Genomic DNA, 16,967 nt, shown 5'->3' on the forward strand with positions numbered 1-16,967 from the left:
ATCTTTTCAAATTTATGTTTTTGTGTTCTTTGGATAAATACCCAGAAGTGGTATAGCTGGATCATATGGTAGTTCCATTCTTAATTTTTCAAGCAATCTCAATAGTGTTTGCCTCAATGACTGCGCCAATTTACATTCCCGCCAGCAATATTCGAGGCTTCCCTTTTCTCCACATCCTCTCCAATGCTTATTTCCCGTCTCTTTAATAATAGCCATTCTGACAATCATCAGATGACATTTCATTGTGGTTTTGATTTGCATTTTCTTAATAGTTAATGATGTTGAACATCTTTTTGTGTGCCTCTTGGCCATCTCTATCTTTTTTGGGAAAATGTCCATCAAATCCTCTGCCTATGTTTTTAGTTGGGTTATTTGTTTTTTTGTTATTGAGTTGTATGTGTTCTTTATCTATTTTGGCCATTAACCCCTTATCAGATATATGATTTGCAAATATCTTCTCCCAATTGTTAGGTTGTGTTTTTGTTTTTTGTTGTTGTTGTTTTGTTTTTTTTTAACTTTTTATTGCGATTACGATAGTTTACAACCTTGTGAAATTTCAGTTGTACATTATTGTTTGTCAGTCGTGTTGTTGGTACACCGCTTCACCCTTTGTGCCCCCCCTTTCCCCTGGTAACCACTAATCTGTTCTCTTTGTCTACATGTTTAACTTCCACATGTGAGTGGAGTCATACAGAGATTGTCTTTCTGTATCGGGCTTATTTCACTTAATGTAATGCCCTCAAGGTCCATCCATGTTGTTGTGAGTGGGACGATTTTATCCTTTTTGTGGCTGAGTAGTATTCTATTGTGTATATATATGTATATATACACATGCATATATATATACACCATATCTTCTTTATCCAGTCATCATTTGATGGGCACTTAGGTTGCTTCCACGTCTTAGCTATTGTAAATAATGCTGCAATGAACACAGGAGTGCATGGGACTTTTGGAATTGCTGATTTCAAGTTCTTTGGATAGATACCCAGTAGTGGGATGGCTGGGTCATAAGGTATTTCTACTTTTAATTTTTTGAGGACTCTCCATACTGTTTTCCATAGTGGGTGCACCAGTGTGCATTCCCACCAGCAGTGTATGAGCGTTTCTTTTTCTCTGGTTGTGTTTTTGTTTTGTTGATGGTTTCCTTTGCCATGAAGAAGCCTTTTAGTCTGATGTAATTCTATTAGTTTATTTTTTCTTTTATTTCCTTTATCTGAGGAGACATGATATTCAAAATGATGCTGCTAAGATCAATGTCATAGAGTATAGTGCCTATATTTTCTTCTAGGAGTTTTATGGTTTCAGATCTTACATTCAAGACTTTAATCCATTTTCAGTTACTCTGTGTATGGTGTAAGATAATGGTCTACTTTCATTCTTTTGCATATGACTGTCTAGTTTTCCCAACACCATTTATTGAAGAGACTTCCCTTTCCCCATTGTATGTTCTTGGCTTCTTTGTTGAAAATTAGCTGTCCATAGATGTGTAGGTTTATTTCTGGGCTCTTGATTCTGTTCCACTGATCTGAGTGTCTGTTTTTGTGCCAGTACCATGCTGTTTTGATTACTATAGTTTTGTAGTATATTTTGAAGTCATCTCCAGCTTTGTTCTTTTTTCTCAGGATTGCTTTGGCTATTTGGGGTCTTTTGTTATTCCATCAAATTTTAGGATTCTTTGTTCTATTTCTTTGAAAAATCTCATTGGGATTTGGTAGGGATTGCATTGACTCTGTAGATTGCTTTAGGTAATATGGACATTTTAACTATGTTAGTTCTTCCAGTCTGAGCACAGGGTATCTTTCCATTTCTTTGTGTCTTCCTCAATTTCTTTCAAGAGTGTCTTATAGTTTTTATTGTACAGGTCTTTCATCTCCTTGGTTAAATTTATTCCTAGGCATTTTAAATTTTTTGTTGCAATTGTAAATGACAATGTATTCTTGATTTCTCTTTCTGCTAGTTTGTTATTAGTGTATAGAAACACTACCAGTTTTTGTATGTTTATTTTGTATACTGTGCCTTTAATGCATTCATATTATTTCCAAAAGTTTTTTGGCAGATTCTTTAGAGTTTTCTGTATATAAAATCATGTCATCTGCAAATAGGGACAGTTTCACTTCTTGCCTTCCAATTTGGATACCTTTTATTTCTTTTTCTTGCCTAATTGCTCTGGCTAAGACTCTCAATACAACGTTGAATAAGAGCGATGAGAGTGGGCATCCTTGTCTTGTTCCTGTTCTAAGAGGGATAGCTTTCAGTTTTTTACCATTGTCTATGATGTTAGCTGTGGCTTTGTTGTATATGGCCTTTATTATTTTGAGGTACTCTCCTTCTATACTTCTTTTATTGACAGTTTTTATCATAAATAGATGCTGAATCTTGTCAAATTCTTTCTTAACATCTATTTGAGATGACCATGTGATTTCTTCATTTTGTTATTGTAGTGTATCACATTGATTGATTTGCTGATGTTGAACCATCCTTGCATCCCTGGAATAAATCCCGCTTGATCATGGTGTATGGTCCTTTTAATGTATTGGATTAGATTTGTTAATATTTTGTTGAGCATTTTTGCATCTATGTTCATCAGCAGTATTGGCCTGTAATTTTATAATCACAATGTTTCTAATGATTCTAAAAAGAGGGAAGGGTAGAGAGCAGGAGAGACAAAAGATTTAGCAAGGCCCCTAAGGAAGAGAGGACACATGAGGACAGACTGCAAGGGAAAGACCTGGGTCTATGCTGCCTCTTATGAGATGTGAGCACTGCAAAGCAGAAATGAGAACACCTTCCTTGTTTTGTGCCTAGTTTGCTAAATTACAAATAATTTTAGGATCAGGTTCAGTCTCTCTTGTTCCTGGTTCTGTCCACAATCTGACTTGGTCATAGTAAATGCTTAAATATATGAGAGGGAAGGGCGAATTTATAAATGGACAATATTCAGAGACATATATTCTGACATTTATAGTTTATAGTTATCTGACCAGTTTATGAAATTGTTTGTTTTGTCCAGCAGGCAAAGCAGAGCCTAGAGACATGGGGATCTGTGCTGATGAGCAAAAAGGGGCTGAGGGCAGGGAAGCATGCAGTCATAAGTGCACTGGTGTTCACCAGCCACCAGCTGGATTCACGAGAGTGAGACAAGTAAAAGGTAAAGAATGAAGACAGTGAATTAAAGGAGAAAAATGTGCTCACCAGGATGAAGATTATCTGAGTGGCTCTGGTCTCAGCAGAGCATTGAGGGGTGCCATTTTGGCTGTGAATGTGTAGAACATTCTGCTTATGTCTGTACAAGATGAATATCATGGAGCCACTGGCCCAAACCATAAGCCCCAAACTCAATACATCAATGAAAGAAAATATCACTAAATACAATAAGGATATATTTCTGTCAATAATAGTGCTGGAACAGTACCCTAAGTCCTTTCTCTCTGTGTGGTTTTGGCTTTTCCTTGTATCTACAATATACAGAGGAATAATACTATTTACCAGCATGTGAAGCATCCAGCAGATGATAATGGAAAATCTAATGTACTTGGAGGCATTGGCCTTGACCTCCATCCACTGGGGTCTGCTAGGGCTGATTGTGATAGCCTGAACACCACTCAAGATACAGGTAGTGCCAAGGGACACCACTCTGGCCACTCTGTGAAGATAGAAAACTAGTTTGCAACCCAAATCATCCAGAAAGTATTTCATTCCCAAAGCTACCTTTGTCAGAGGAATTCCTCTAGAGAGAAAAACCAAATGGTTGGCTAAAATCAGGTTCTTGAGAATCAATCCATTTGCCTTAACTTCCCTCCAATGCAGTATATGAAGGCATAGCCACAAAGGAGCGAGATGTTGCCCAGGATCCTAGCTCCCATCTGAGAGACAAAGATGATTCCCATTGTCAGGTTCTTGGATGGCATTGAGTCAAGAGGACAATAAGTATGTTCAGAGACAGTCAATGCTAGACAAAAATGCCCGTGGTGTGTTTTATCAAGGCAATTTAAGTCCACTGCTTACCACTAACCACTTTTTTCCTCACTCAGAAATGCCTGCTACAAAAATACATTCTTTATTTTGAATGCTTGTTGTTAGGATAATATATAAATATACAACAAATATATATATATATATATATAAATGTATTGTTTAGCTTTTTCTACTAATTCCCATCCATATTTATCTTGTCCTTATATAATATACCATTTTCTGTTCTATTTGTGTTACAATATCTTTCTGCACAGTGCTTTAGTCAAATGTCCCTTTGCTAGTTAAGTAATTATTCCATAGGGCAGTCTCCTATTTTTATGAAAAAACAGGAATCCAAACTACAATATGAATGACCTATTTTATAGTAGAATAGTAACAGAATAATTCACCATGAACAAATTGGGTTAGTCAATGTAAGCATAGTTCCACATAAGGATGGCAAAGTCAAAGATTTATTCCTGTTTCACTCAAGTGTAAATATACAATGGCCATTATCACAGCAAGTATTCGAAAATATTAAGATCTACCCCAAACAACAGGACATACAAATTAAAATATAAATTACTGTAAAGCAAAAACATTAAATGATTTCATTTGTAGAAGATAAAATTACCTTCTTTTCATGTATAGAGGATTAATTAAAAATTTAGTAGAATTAATGAGACCAAAATACAAGAAAAATGTATACAAAATCAATAGTTTTCATATATTTCAACATCGATTAAGATAAAAATATATTTAAAATACTTACAACTTCCTTACATTTCCATAAAAGCCTTGAGCAATGAAGACAAGAAAAGTGCATTACCTGAACAGTGAAAACAATTCTATGGCATTAATAGGATCCATTAATAAATGGAGACCCTGGATCTGTCCCTAGATATGATCAGGAGAAGGAGCTCCAGTGTTACATGATGAATCTATGACATTATTGCAATTCTAATCAGCTACCAAGATATGTCTAAATTGTTACATTTAAAATTATTTAAAGAATAATTAGACCAATAAATGTGAACTGGCAAATTATACTATTTAATTATTTATATTTTACTATATAATAATTTTATAATAATTTGTAAATAATTATAAATGTGAACAAGAGGAATGGTGCCATACTATTTATCAAATTATTCCATAAAGATATATATATATATATTAAAATATGGTGTTTATGTGTATATAAAACACATATACTGATACACTGAATGAAGAACCCTTCAACGGGACTCTTTTTGTATTGTATTGTAAGCTTAAAGAAATAGGAACATTCTGGTCCTATTAACCACGACAGGATCCAATTTGGGCAATGTCCCCTGGGAGATGTCTTGTCAGATGGTGGCAGGAATGTTTTGAGGTTGCTCTAAGAGTGATATGGGGGAGGGTGGAGCTCTGGACTGAGATAATGACAATAAAAATGTTAAAATAAATATACATTTTACAAATTATTCAGAAGAGTTGTGTCGAAGCTCTCTACATCACAGGTAACTTATGCTCTTGCCAGATCAAGAGGGGTTTACAGTCACTGACACATATCGCAATTTGATGAACTCTAAACACAAACTATGGAATCTTTCAAAATTTCAGTGTTGGAGTCCCAGTTTCTCATGAGTTAGCTGAAGGACTATAAGTTATTTGAATTTTTTTTTTCTTTTTGGCAAAATCGTAGGGTTTGGCTTCCTAACCTTCTAATTTCCTCTTAGCGTTCATTCCATTAACTATGACATGTGCCAGCATACATCTCTCCCCCTTCTCTGCTGCAGAATTTAAATATGTCCTTTTCTAGCAACACACACACACACAAACACACACAGAGGGAACAAATTCAACTCTTCATCAAAGCAACTAATAATGAGATTCTGGAAGGCATGGAGACTCCTGGGTGAGAAAATTGAAAGAGCAAAATGAGAATAAATACACCAAAGAATGAGATTAGAAAACATCCATGGAAAACCGGAGAAACAGATCACAAGAAATATTAGAATCATGTGCCTGCTAAAGACACTGGATGTTTTTGCTCTCTGAAACCTGTGTTCACGAAATCAACTTTCCCTTTAAGACTGCTTTCCTTTCTCCGAGAGAAATCCTTTGGAGGACCGCAGATATTGTCTACAGAGAAACACTCATGGTCTCCTTTAATCACATCTGGGGCTCAGAGTTAGGGTAATGAACATTCACATTCCAACAATTTTTATTTTTATTTTATCAAGTACATAGAGGCTACCCATGATCTGAGAATTTATCAAATGTCACATCATCCTTCATCACACACATGGAGATAACAATGTTATGTCTCTTGCTGATCCTGAGAGTACAGCTTGAAATTCTAACTACAGAATTATCATCTGAAGTAACAGAAAGTCAGATCCCCTCCATAGCCATGTTCTACACCAAAAACCTGTGACAGATGATCACACCAGCTGAATCAGGAGGAATCAGAAATGGACATGGAGTTTCTTACCTACAGGCTCTCTTCAGAAGTCTAATTCATGCTTTAGAAAATATCCTTCCTCTTTGTGTGGAAGCTTATGTCAGTACCAGGACCAACTCTGCTAAGCAGAGTTACTTTTCCAGATGTTACACATTGCTTGTTATCCCAGTACAGAGCCCTTTTCTTCTGAGTCTCTCTCAGACTCAGTCATATAGAGAATCATCCAAAATATTGTCTTTTGTCAGGAGGATGGACAAGTGGTGACAGCCAGAACGATCAGAGAAGGGGTAGCAGGGGGGCAGCAAAACCCTAAGATATCATTTGAAATTCTCTGATCTCACCTCCCTCTACAGCTGTGGTTATCCAGTCACCTGGTGCAGTGATGGCAGTCCCTGCTTGGGGAGTTGAGAATAACACTGAAAAACTTTTGTTTCTTCTATCAATTAGCAGAAACAGTTACCAGTGATAAATAAGGCTCTCCCAAGGAGCAGAGAGAAACATTAGTCAGAGAAACTTTCCTGTGGTCCAGGGGGGCTGACAGTCCCTCTCTCACCTGGAGGGGAGCAGAAAAAGAGTGAGACCTGGGTCATGAAATCCTGCAAACCCAGGAGATGGTCTAAGTGGATTATGTGCTTCCGTGATAAGGTATTAACACACGATTCTCCAGATCCCAGAGAAACATCTTTAGTCACGATGTGGGCAGAGACATCACATCTTATTAAAAAGAAAATGAGCTGTTAATAGGTAAGGGGAAAAGGAAGAATGGGAGAGTATAGAAGCAATTTCAAGGAAAGAGAGAGTCTAAAATCATCAACAGATACTAGGATGCCTATTTTTAAATGGCTCAGAAGTGACCATCGCCTTTAGTGACCATAAACTTTTGTTGACAGGCTAACTGTACTTGTAAAGGAAGTGTAGGCAGAGCCCAGTGGCAGTGGAGCAGCCTGCAATGAGAAGGGGAATGGAGAGACGGGGTGCAGATAACTACTTTCAAAGGAAAAGACGTGAAAATCTTTCTCTCCCTCAGACCCTACCATACAACTAATTCAAGCGCGCAAGAAGTGAGGAGAGGAAAAAATGGGCAATTCTCAACCCACCAGCCAACATGGCTCTCAGTGCATGAGTCAGAAAATGACAATCTTTTGGTTAAAACCCTGCAATTTTTCTGAGAAAAGGCAAGATCCTTGCAAAGTCCTATTGAGCCTCACAGGACTTGGCCCCATGTCGCCCCTCCAACCTTTCTCTGACAAGCTCCTTCTCCCTCCCCTGGTTCCACGTTCCCTGGCCGCCAGACTTTGCTGGAACATGGCCCTACCTGTTTCCATTGCTTCGACCATGTCTTGCCAACCACTCGCATGACCCTCTCCCTTCTCTATTGTCAAGTCTCACCTCACATATCTCATCAAGAAGGCCTCAGCTATTACCATACTTAATATCTCATCCCCAACCCTACGCTACTCTTTCCCCAAGTGGTTTGCTGCCAGTTTTGTTCCGTGGTCTTTCTCACGCACCAAGAATAACGGGTAACACATGAGGTGCTTAACATGTGTTCATTGAAACAGGGACTACAACTTTCTCCACTTTCTGCAGGTTTATTTCTAACATTCTGGCAAGTCTTTCTCGTTCTTCCTCCCTTCTTTTCCTCTTCAAGGCTGCTATTGTACATGGTTCTCAGAAATAAACATGATCATAGTTGGGAAACAAAACTCTCAGGTTGGCCAGAAACACAGCCCAGCCATGTTCTCAGCTTCCTTCTCTCCCCTTCTATACCTCACTGCACTCATCTCACCTGTCCTTTTCAGGTGTTACAAATATGCCTTGCCCTACCTCTTCCTGCCTCATCCCTCTCTTTGGATAAATTAGTCACTATTAATAGCATTTGTAATTTAAACACTTTGCAAGTGTTTTGTCTGAGATTGTCTTTAAGTCCTGATACAGACATGGTCATTACAGTTACAGATGAAATGGTCATCACTTCCCAGCAAGAACGTGACCTCATGGTGGTCCAAACCTTTATCTTATGGATAAAATGCCCGCTTTCCACATGTGTTTTGTGATCATGACAGCCACTGTCCCCACATGAAATGTAATTTGGTAGATGGACTTTCCTTTTTGGGCAAAACACAGATTTTTAGGTAAATAGAATATTTCTTAGAAAATCTAATTAAATATTCTAAGACTATTTCTTAGAAAATCTAAAATCTTGGGGTTGCAATATGAGCCCTGATAAATATCGGTGGGAAGCATATTTTCTGAGGGTTCTGAAATGTTCAATCCTTCTCACCTTCCTGTCCCAGAGGTGCCTGACCTCTAACCTCTGTCTTCTCTGCTCAGCTCTTAAATCCTGAGTGTGCACCTATTTTCTGAGGATAGCTTATGGTTCATAGTATGTACGTGTGTTGTAAATGGGGGAGTAAGTCTCCCTCGTGGGAACTTCAAGGATCATTCCAATAAGGCTGCAGAAATTACACTCATAGAGGCATATGAAACTAAAGGACTTATTAAACTCACATGTCCTAGAGGAGGGAGACACTGCACCCCACAAAGGGGGCCTTATGGGAGGAGCACCCAGAGATCTGGCTCAACCAAGCATGCGGGGAGCCCAGAGAGAAGTGAGGACCGAGGGCAAGTGCCTTTTTAGGGGGTCTGGAGGGAGTATGCAAGCAAAAGGTGTGAGGGGATTTTATTGGTGTATTTGGATGTCACTAGGTCACAGTCAGGGGGAGGACAGACAGGAAGGGGAACTTGTGGCAAGGACCAGCCTTATCACACTGGTGCATGTGGTCGTCTGGGTGGGGCGCTCACAGTCTGTTTGTGGGGATGTTGGAGCATCAGAAAAATTTGAAGTTTTAAAAATTTGTAATACAATCTATCCTGTGATGCCTCAACAACATTAACAATATTAATTGGGATGGATATCACTTGTCACCTGGGTTGTGGTTAAAGGTGAATGGGCCAGAGTAGGCAAACTTTGATAAAGGTGACAACTAGGAAGAGTCCTATGAGCATATGACGAGGGTGTGGAACCCTGAGGATGAAGAACTATGGGAATCCTCAGTGTAACCACTGCACACGGGGCTGTGATTTCACCGGGCAAAACAGGTGGGGGAGGCGGCAAAGAACAATATACAAGGTGCTGTCCTGTGAGTTTGGGTCACAACAGGGCTCAAACATTATTAGAGCAGAATGTTCCTGTGACAATGTGGTGTTGTGTTTAAGCAGCGGGAAAGAGTGGTTGTGGTGGTCATGGTCGGAGATTGTGGTGGGAAGCTGGAGGGGGCAGTAGGAAAAGGCATCTGGGAGTGGGTGGTCCTCTCCCCAGGGAGTCAAAAGGGTTGACTGATACGAGGCAAGTGTCTCCTGAGGGAAGTAATCATTTCCATGAATTTTTGGAACGGCACAGACAGTAATAGCCTCTACCAGATTTCCTGTTAGGCATGGGAGTGTAGGGGTGGATGTTTTTGCAGAGAGTAAGGACTATACCAGGATGGAAAGCAGAAAGCAAGCTCAGGAACATACTAGGATCCCTAATCTCAGAGCAAGAAAAACAAACTGTCCTGTGTCCAGTTTATGCCTTAGGAGAGGCAGCCCACGGGTGTTGCTGGGGTGGAGGTTTTAGTGGCTAGGGTGTAGCCGCCTCTGGCACAGGGGGTGAAGTGATCTCCACTGCTGAGGACTTGGGGTAGGCTAATGTCATCTGAGGTGATGTCATCTCTAGCAGTGAGATTTTGGGTCAGTGGTGAGTCCCTGGTTTGAGGGACTGGGGTGTCCTTTTTAAGTGGGTAGCCACTTGAGCTGATGTTGGCCCCTGGATTGTAAACCAATGAAAGCCCTCAGACCTGTAGTAAGAGGATGCATAGTCTACAGAATGGTGTGCACTTGTACCTGGCAAGGTTTTGTTTTGTTTTGTTTTGTTTTTGTGGAAGTTTATTTTCCACTGGATACCATATCAGATGAGCAGCCGTCTGGCCTGTGGGGCAGGGAGAGTTTGGGCCCTCCCCACCTGGCCTCTGACATTATGGGATGGGGGTAAGATTGAAAATTTATAAAAATAGGTTAAGACTGTGGTAAGGTAGAGAACTTTAGGGGTTTATTTCTTGGACTGGAACTTGCAAAGGAGTTATTTGAGGAGACCATTATGTCTCTCAATTAAGCCAGTTGTCAGGGACCTAATCTCAAAAGGGACATGAAAGTTATATTGAATGTCTGTCCCAAGAGCCCAGCATTGTGTATTTTGAAAAGTGAAAATGAGTGTCTTGGTTTAGTAATGGTTTTTATTTAGGACTTTTAAATTTTTTAATTGAGGTATAATTGACATATAACATTATATTAGTTTCAGAGGTACAACATAATGATTCAATATTTTTATACATTGCAAAATGATCACCACAATAAGTCTAGCTAACATCTGTCACCATACATAGTTATAGAATTTTTTTTCTTATAATGGGAACTTAGCAACTTCCAAATATGTAAAACAGTCTTAACTATTGTTGCCATGCTATACATTACATCCCATGTCTTACTTATTTTATAACTGGAAATTTGTACCTTTTGACTCCCTTCACGCACTTGGCCACCCCCCACCCCTATCTCTGTTGTCTGTATCTATGAGCTTGGCTTATTTTTTTTTAATTCTGCATATAAGTGAGATAATACTATATTTGTCTTTCTCTATCTGACTTATTTCACTTAGCATAATGCTCCCAAGGTCCATCCATATTGTTGCAAATACGATTTCATTCTTTTTTTATGGCTGAATAGTGTTCCATTGTATTCATATACATACCACCTTCTCTCTAACATTCATCCGTCGATGGACACTTGGGTTGTTTCCATGTCTTGGCTGTTGTAAATAACACTGCAGTGAACAAGAGAGTGCAGATATCTTTTTAAATTAGTTTAGTAATGTTTTTAACTCTAAATGGAATAAGGAGAGTATCCTGGCAAGACTTTGTATTGTGGTGTTAGTATATGTAAAGACATGTGTGACTTTGATTCATATTTTTGGCATCTGTGGGGCAGCAGATCCCCAGAACTTTTTACCCTGAAGTGGACAATTATCAGGTAATGACCCAATAGTTTATAATAAATGTGAAGATGGGGTCATTTGTTGGCCAGGGCATCTGGCACTAAGAAGACTGCCTGAAGTCCGGTTCAGTGTCTTGTTTTTTGGGTCCCCTCCTTTCTCAGGGACATCCTGGCTAAAGGATGGAGAGCAGCAACATTCCTCTGAGCTCCATCACCTATGATGGTTAGCAGTGCTGTGTGCATGATCCACAAACTCCCATAACTATTCACTCAGTTAATCCCAAGGGGCTCCGCAGGTAGCCAAGGGATCTAGAGGAGAGGTGACCTCCTCTGGCACCACGGCATCTGTCAGGAGACTGAGGACAGGGGAGGCCACCCCTGCTACAGGTGGAATACACCAAAGGGCCCAAATTGGGCTCCATCCTGCCTTAGAAGGCCTCTGAGTAACTGTGCCAAGCTTGTGGAGTACTGATTCCATGACCCGAAGCATAGTGGGGAGCTGGGTGTGGAGGGTCACAGCTCAAGGTCTGTGACAGCCTCTATTTCGGGGAAAGCCCAGTAGGCAGCCAGTCATTTGTTGTTTAATGGCGTATAGCACGAGGCTGAGAGGGCAGTTTCTTGTATCAGAAGCCCTGAGGCACCTAATGGCCATCATAAGTGTCCAGACTCCAGGAAGCATGAGAAGAGGTTGCTAATGGCTCTCCAGGAAAGGAGTCTCTGAGGACACTAGCAGGAGTGTGTGGATTTTAATTTGGAAGTAAAATTTGTAATGAGGAATATGTCACCACCAGAACCCTAAAAGGACTAAATGATGTTGGACAGATAGGGCCTTAATAAGTGTGTCAAATCAATCTCCTTGGAGGAGGATGTTATCAGTGTAATGTCACACATGCTTTTGGAGAAAGGTGGATGTGGTTGAGATTTGTCCGCACAGATCGTGTGCAATGGTAGAGCTGTTGCGGTAGCCCAGGGGTAGCCCAGTAAAGGTATATTGTGTCCCTTTGGAGGAGGAAGCAAACTGCAGTTGAGAGGCTGGTGAAAGAGGCGCTGAACAGAGCATGTTAGCTAAATCTATAGAAGATATTTACCAGTTGTTGATTGAACACATTTAATAATTTTAATAACATCGAGTATTGGCTAGGGGGCTTGATGGATGGGAGCACAGCATTAGTTTGTTAAAATCCATCATGAGCTTCTTTTTATTTTCTCCACGTTTAAAAACAGGTAAAATTGGGCTGTAAATGGAGAAGCAGTGGGGATAATCACCCCTTATTGACTAGGTTTCATATAGTAAGTTTTAATCCTGAAGCTCTGGTTTAACTCATATTGGGCCATAGTCAGTCTTTTAACTGGATATTCATGGGGTCTCATTTATCAAGCCAATTTGCAAGTGTCAAAAATGTACTTTAATTCAATTTTATTATTACGTTAGAGCATATATACCTATCATGGAATCTTTTAAGGCAATGGGAACTGTGACTGTGGAAAATGTAGGAAAGGCAACAGTGAAAGTGAGGCATAACCATTCTTTCCATTTTCTCTTTACTTTCTTCAGGTTATGGGAGGCACAATGTTTAAACTGAATGGGCTCCGCAGGTAAAGCTATAATTTCAGTCCCAGTATTGATTAACTCCATAAAGTTTTGTCAATTAGTGCATTTTAGCAAATGTTCATTTCATTTTAGAACTAGGTTTTAGAGGCAGAAAAGCCAATCAGTGTCCTTTTAATCTTTTTTTGTTATGGAAATTCTTTGGTATATAAACTTTGGATTTCCGGTTGGATCCAATTATGGAACCTTGTTTTAACTTAGTCATGCATACATATATACGTACACGTACATAAATACACACACACCTCATTTGATTACCTTTCATCTGCTCCCCCTGTATGTGTTTTTCAGCCAATAGGTAATCTAGAGCTGGCATTATGTTGCTAGACCTGGCGTTTGCTCAGTACATAAGGTTTAAAGAAATTCCCTTTTTCACCCCGCCTTGGGTTCACAGCCGCTTAAAGCTGCAGACTTTTTTCTTTTCTTTCTTTCTTCTTTTTTTTTAAGCTTTTAGCCGCCTGAAGCGCCCTGTCTCTCCGGGCAGCAGCGTCTTCCTCCAAAGGCCCCAACCGGAGGAAAATCAGTTTCTTTCTGTTCTTCTTCTTTTTTTCTCTTCTTCAAAAGCTTTTAGAAACGTTTTATTCTCTAGGCGGCTAGTTGTTTTTTTCCCTTCTCCTTGAATGTCTACCTGACCGTCTCCGGGTGGTCCGAGTGGCCCACTGTGCGCAGTGGTCTCCCTCTCTGGTTTGTCCCCATCCGCCTCAGTGGAGCGGGGGACCAAGAATGACGGCAGGAGGGATGCGGCGCGGAGGAGGGCTGGGAAACCTGGACGCTTAGGAGGGCCCTGGAGGACTGTCGCGGGGGGAGAGCCAGTTACCCTCCTCCCAAGTGCTACGGGAGGACACGCTGAGCTGTGCGGGTCGCCCACTCCGCCGCCGCCCCCGGACCGTCAGCGCTCTGGGCGAGGCGCCGTGGTTTGCACCTGGGTGATGTGTGACCCAGCGTGACCCGGTCCTTCCTGAAATCGCTATCACCAGAGGTGCGCGGAAAAGTATCGATTCACATGGCCCAGTGACTCAGCTCCCAGAATGTAAATAGAGAATAATTAGCCCCTATTGCCGATCATGGCTGGGAAGCGGCATTCTGGGTGCGTTGCTGGGATTGGACAGGATGTGGACCTTAGGACGCAGAGTCTTGGCAGCCCTTGGAAGGAAGTGGCAGCGCAGAGCAGGGCACAGAACGCCAACAAGGCAGGCAGCTGCCCCAGACGGTGAAGCCAATCGGGAGAGCCACTCAGTAAGCCCCGCGCAGTCGAGGGCGTCTCCCAGTGACCTTCCTCAGAGTTTAGAATGGTCCCATCCCCGTGGCCAATGGTGGTGTAAGTGAGAGAGCAAGTCGCCCTTGTGGGGTCTTTATGGATCACTCCAACACGGTGGCAGATATTACCCTTGCAGAGGCACATGAAATTAAAGAACTTATACTCACAGGTCCTAGAAGAGGGAGGCCTGGCCCATCTTGCCAGGTGGGAGAAGTGCCCAGGGAGCCCAGAGAGACGGCAAGAGAGAGACAGACAGACAGACAGAGACAGAGAGAACCCTGGGCAAGTGTCTTTATTGGAGGTCAAGGTGGACAAGCAGAAGGCATGAGGAGATTTTATTGGTGTGTTTGGATGTCACTAGGTCATAGTCACAGGAGGACAAGAAGGGGAACTTGTGGCAGGGACCAGCCTTATCACACTGGTGCACCTGGTCATCTGGGCCAGGTGCTCACAGCCTGTTTGTAGGGGTGTTGAAGTGCCAGAAAAATATAGTTTTAAAAATGTATCATACAGTGTGCGTGTGTGTTTATGTGTGTGTGCATTGTTTGATTTTTTTATCCTAGAGATAAACCACACCACACTGTGCTGTGGGTGTCTATAATAGTTTGTCTCTAAAACAAAATGATAAGCACAAGACTGAAAACCTCCTTCTTCTTTCTCTTTTGTTTATGGGTGCAGGGTTCCCTTTATTGTGTCCATAACATTATGTTTGTAGTGAATATCTCTGGCCAGTACAAAGAAGCTAAACTTGATCTCCTGTTTAGAGCAATAGAAGTCATGTTAAATAAAAAAAGTGATTAAAAGTTTGCAAGAGCTGGCGAGCAGGAATGACCAGGAACGTTAAGGTCTAAATGTGACCCTGTAACCAATTGGAAAAGTGTTTTGTTAGATCCTGAACTTAGTACCTGCTTTGAATCCATTGGGTTTGTTGGGATTTCCAAAGCTATTGCATCCTCTCAGCTTTTGAGCAGTGATAATTTAGAGAGTTCTAACTGCTTAAATCCCTTCCAGAAGGACTGTGGGGTGGACATTTTTCTATCACTATCCCTGAAAGAAAGATTTACCTAACTTAGTCCCTAATTGTGCCTCCACAGTAACTACTCTAATCAAGAAAATGAGATGGGACTTGACTTGTTTGTGAATGACTGCCTTTCTTGAAGGCCATGTTCATCTATGATTCACAGAGACTCAAAGAATTTTTATGGACTCAATTCGTCTTTTTATTTTTCAATTTTTTGATGTCTTTCATCTTACATAGATTGTACCTTTTTGCATACTCTGATTTGGTTAAATTATTTTTAGCTCCTATTTTTTACACTGCTTACTAAGTATTTGGCATAACTCGTTGTAAGAAATACAATTCTACATGGTTTCTTGACGTGCTCAGTGAACATTCGTTAGAGCAGTGAATAAACACGACATGTGAGATTCCCTGTTTGTGTCTACTCTTCTGGCTACTCTAAATGTCCTCGTTCACTCTCCCTCCAAGCTAGTATTGCTCAACGTGCTCATAAAAGAAAAAGAATCACATTTTGGAGACAATATCCTCAGAGTGACCAAGGTTCCAGCACAGTCACATGCTCAACTGGATTCTAGCTCTTCTTAGACTTCCATGACTTCTCAAATTCCACTGAGTTCTTACATTTTTTCACCCTTCACCCTTCCACAGAGCTTTCCACCACCGTCTTTAAAGAGCTACATACATATTATTAATAACTTTCTGTAATTTCCATTTCACAACTGTCTTTCTGAGATAATCTGAATTTCCCATGATCATTATTTCCCAGCAAGGCGATGAGATCATGGGATTCAGATGCCTCCTTTGCACATATGCTGTGACTATGAATACTGCAGCCACTGTTCCATATGAAAATAGCGTTTGTTAATTCTCCATTTGGGATACTTGTCAGATTCCTGAAAGGAATTGAATATATCTTAGAATATGGAGAAAGAAATGGTATATGGATAAAACGGTGTTCCTCACTGAGTAGGACAAAATCACTGAACCTACAGGAAGGAGAGATGTTTTCCGTAGGAACCAGAGGCAGAGCTTCACCCTTGGCCATCTGCTTCAGCGCAGCTCAACATCCCTCTTCTATCTTCCCATCATGGCCCTATCTAGTCTTTTCCTCTTGTTCTTGCCAGAACATAGAGATACTCACAAAGCTGACTCTAGTGCTTCAGGTTTCATATATATGAAGAACAATAAGATGATCTTTATTAGTTTACAGATAAAAATGTACATATTTTATGTCTGAATGAATTTATGGAATGATCTGTCCACTTGTATCTGTAGCCTCTGGGAGCGTCTAAAATATTTTTAGTTTCTGGGAGCTGCTGAGCTCCATGGGGCCTAAAATAATGATTCTAAAAACTTTTGCTGATAGCTTGCAGACAACACTCCCCACACACGTGCGTGCAGCCCCTTGTTCAAGAAGTAGCGAAGGCCTCTCCCAACCTATCAGAACCCTCGCCGTGCTCCCGGGCCTTTGGGAGGGTCTAGTTGAGAGCTCTGGGAACTACACTACGCAGAGGACTCTGCGCCGAGAGACATCAGGATTAAGCCAATGAAGGATCAGGATAAAGACGGTTGTGTGCGTACGCATCGCGGGGGGGGGGGGGGGGGGCCGGTGGGGGGGAGTGGGGTGGGACTTCCGGCATTC

At 41.0% G+C, this 16,967-nt stretch overlaps 1 pseudogene; it reads right to left on the minus strand.

The window, feature by feature from the left end:
* Positions 2,989-3,911, minus strand: EQUCABV1R-PS911 (vomeronasal 1 receptor equCabV1R-ps911 pseudogene; annotated as a pseudogene).

The sequence above is a fragment of the Equus caballus genome, chromosome 10, assembly GCF_041296265.1.
Source record: "Equus caballus isolate H_3958 breed thoroughbred chromosome 10, TB-T2T, whole genome shotgun sequence".
NCBI lineage: Eukaryota > Metazoa > Chordata > Mammalia > Perissodactyla > Equidae > Equus > Equus caballus.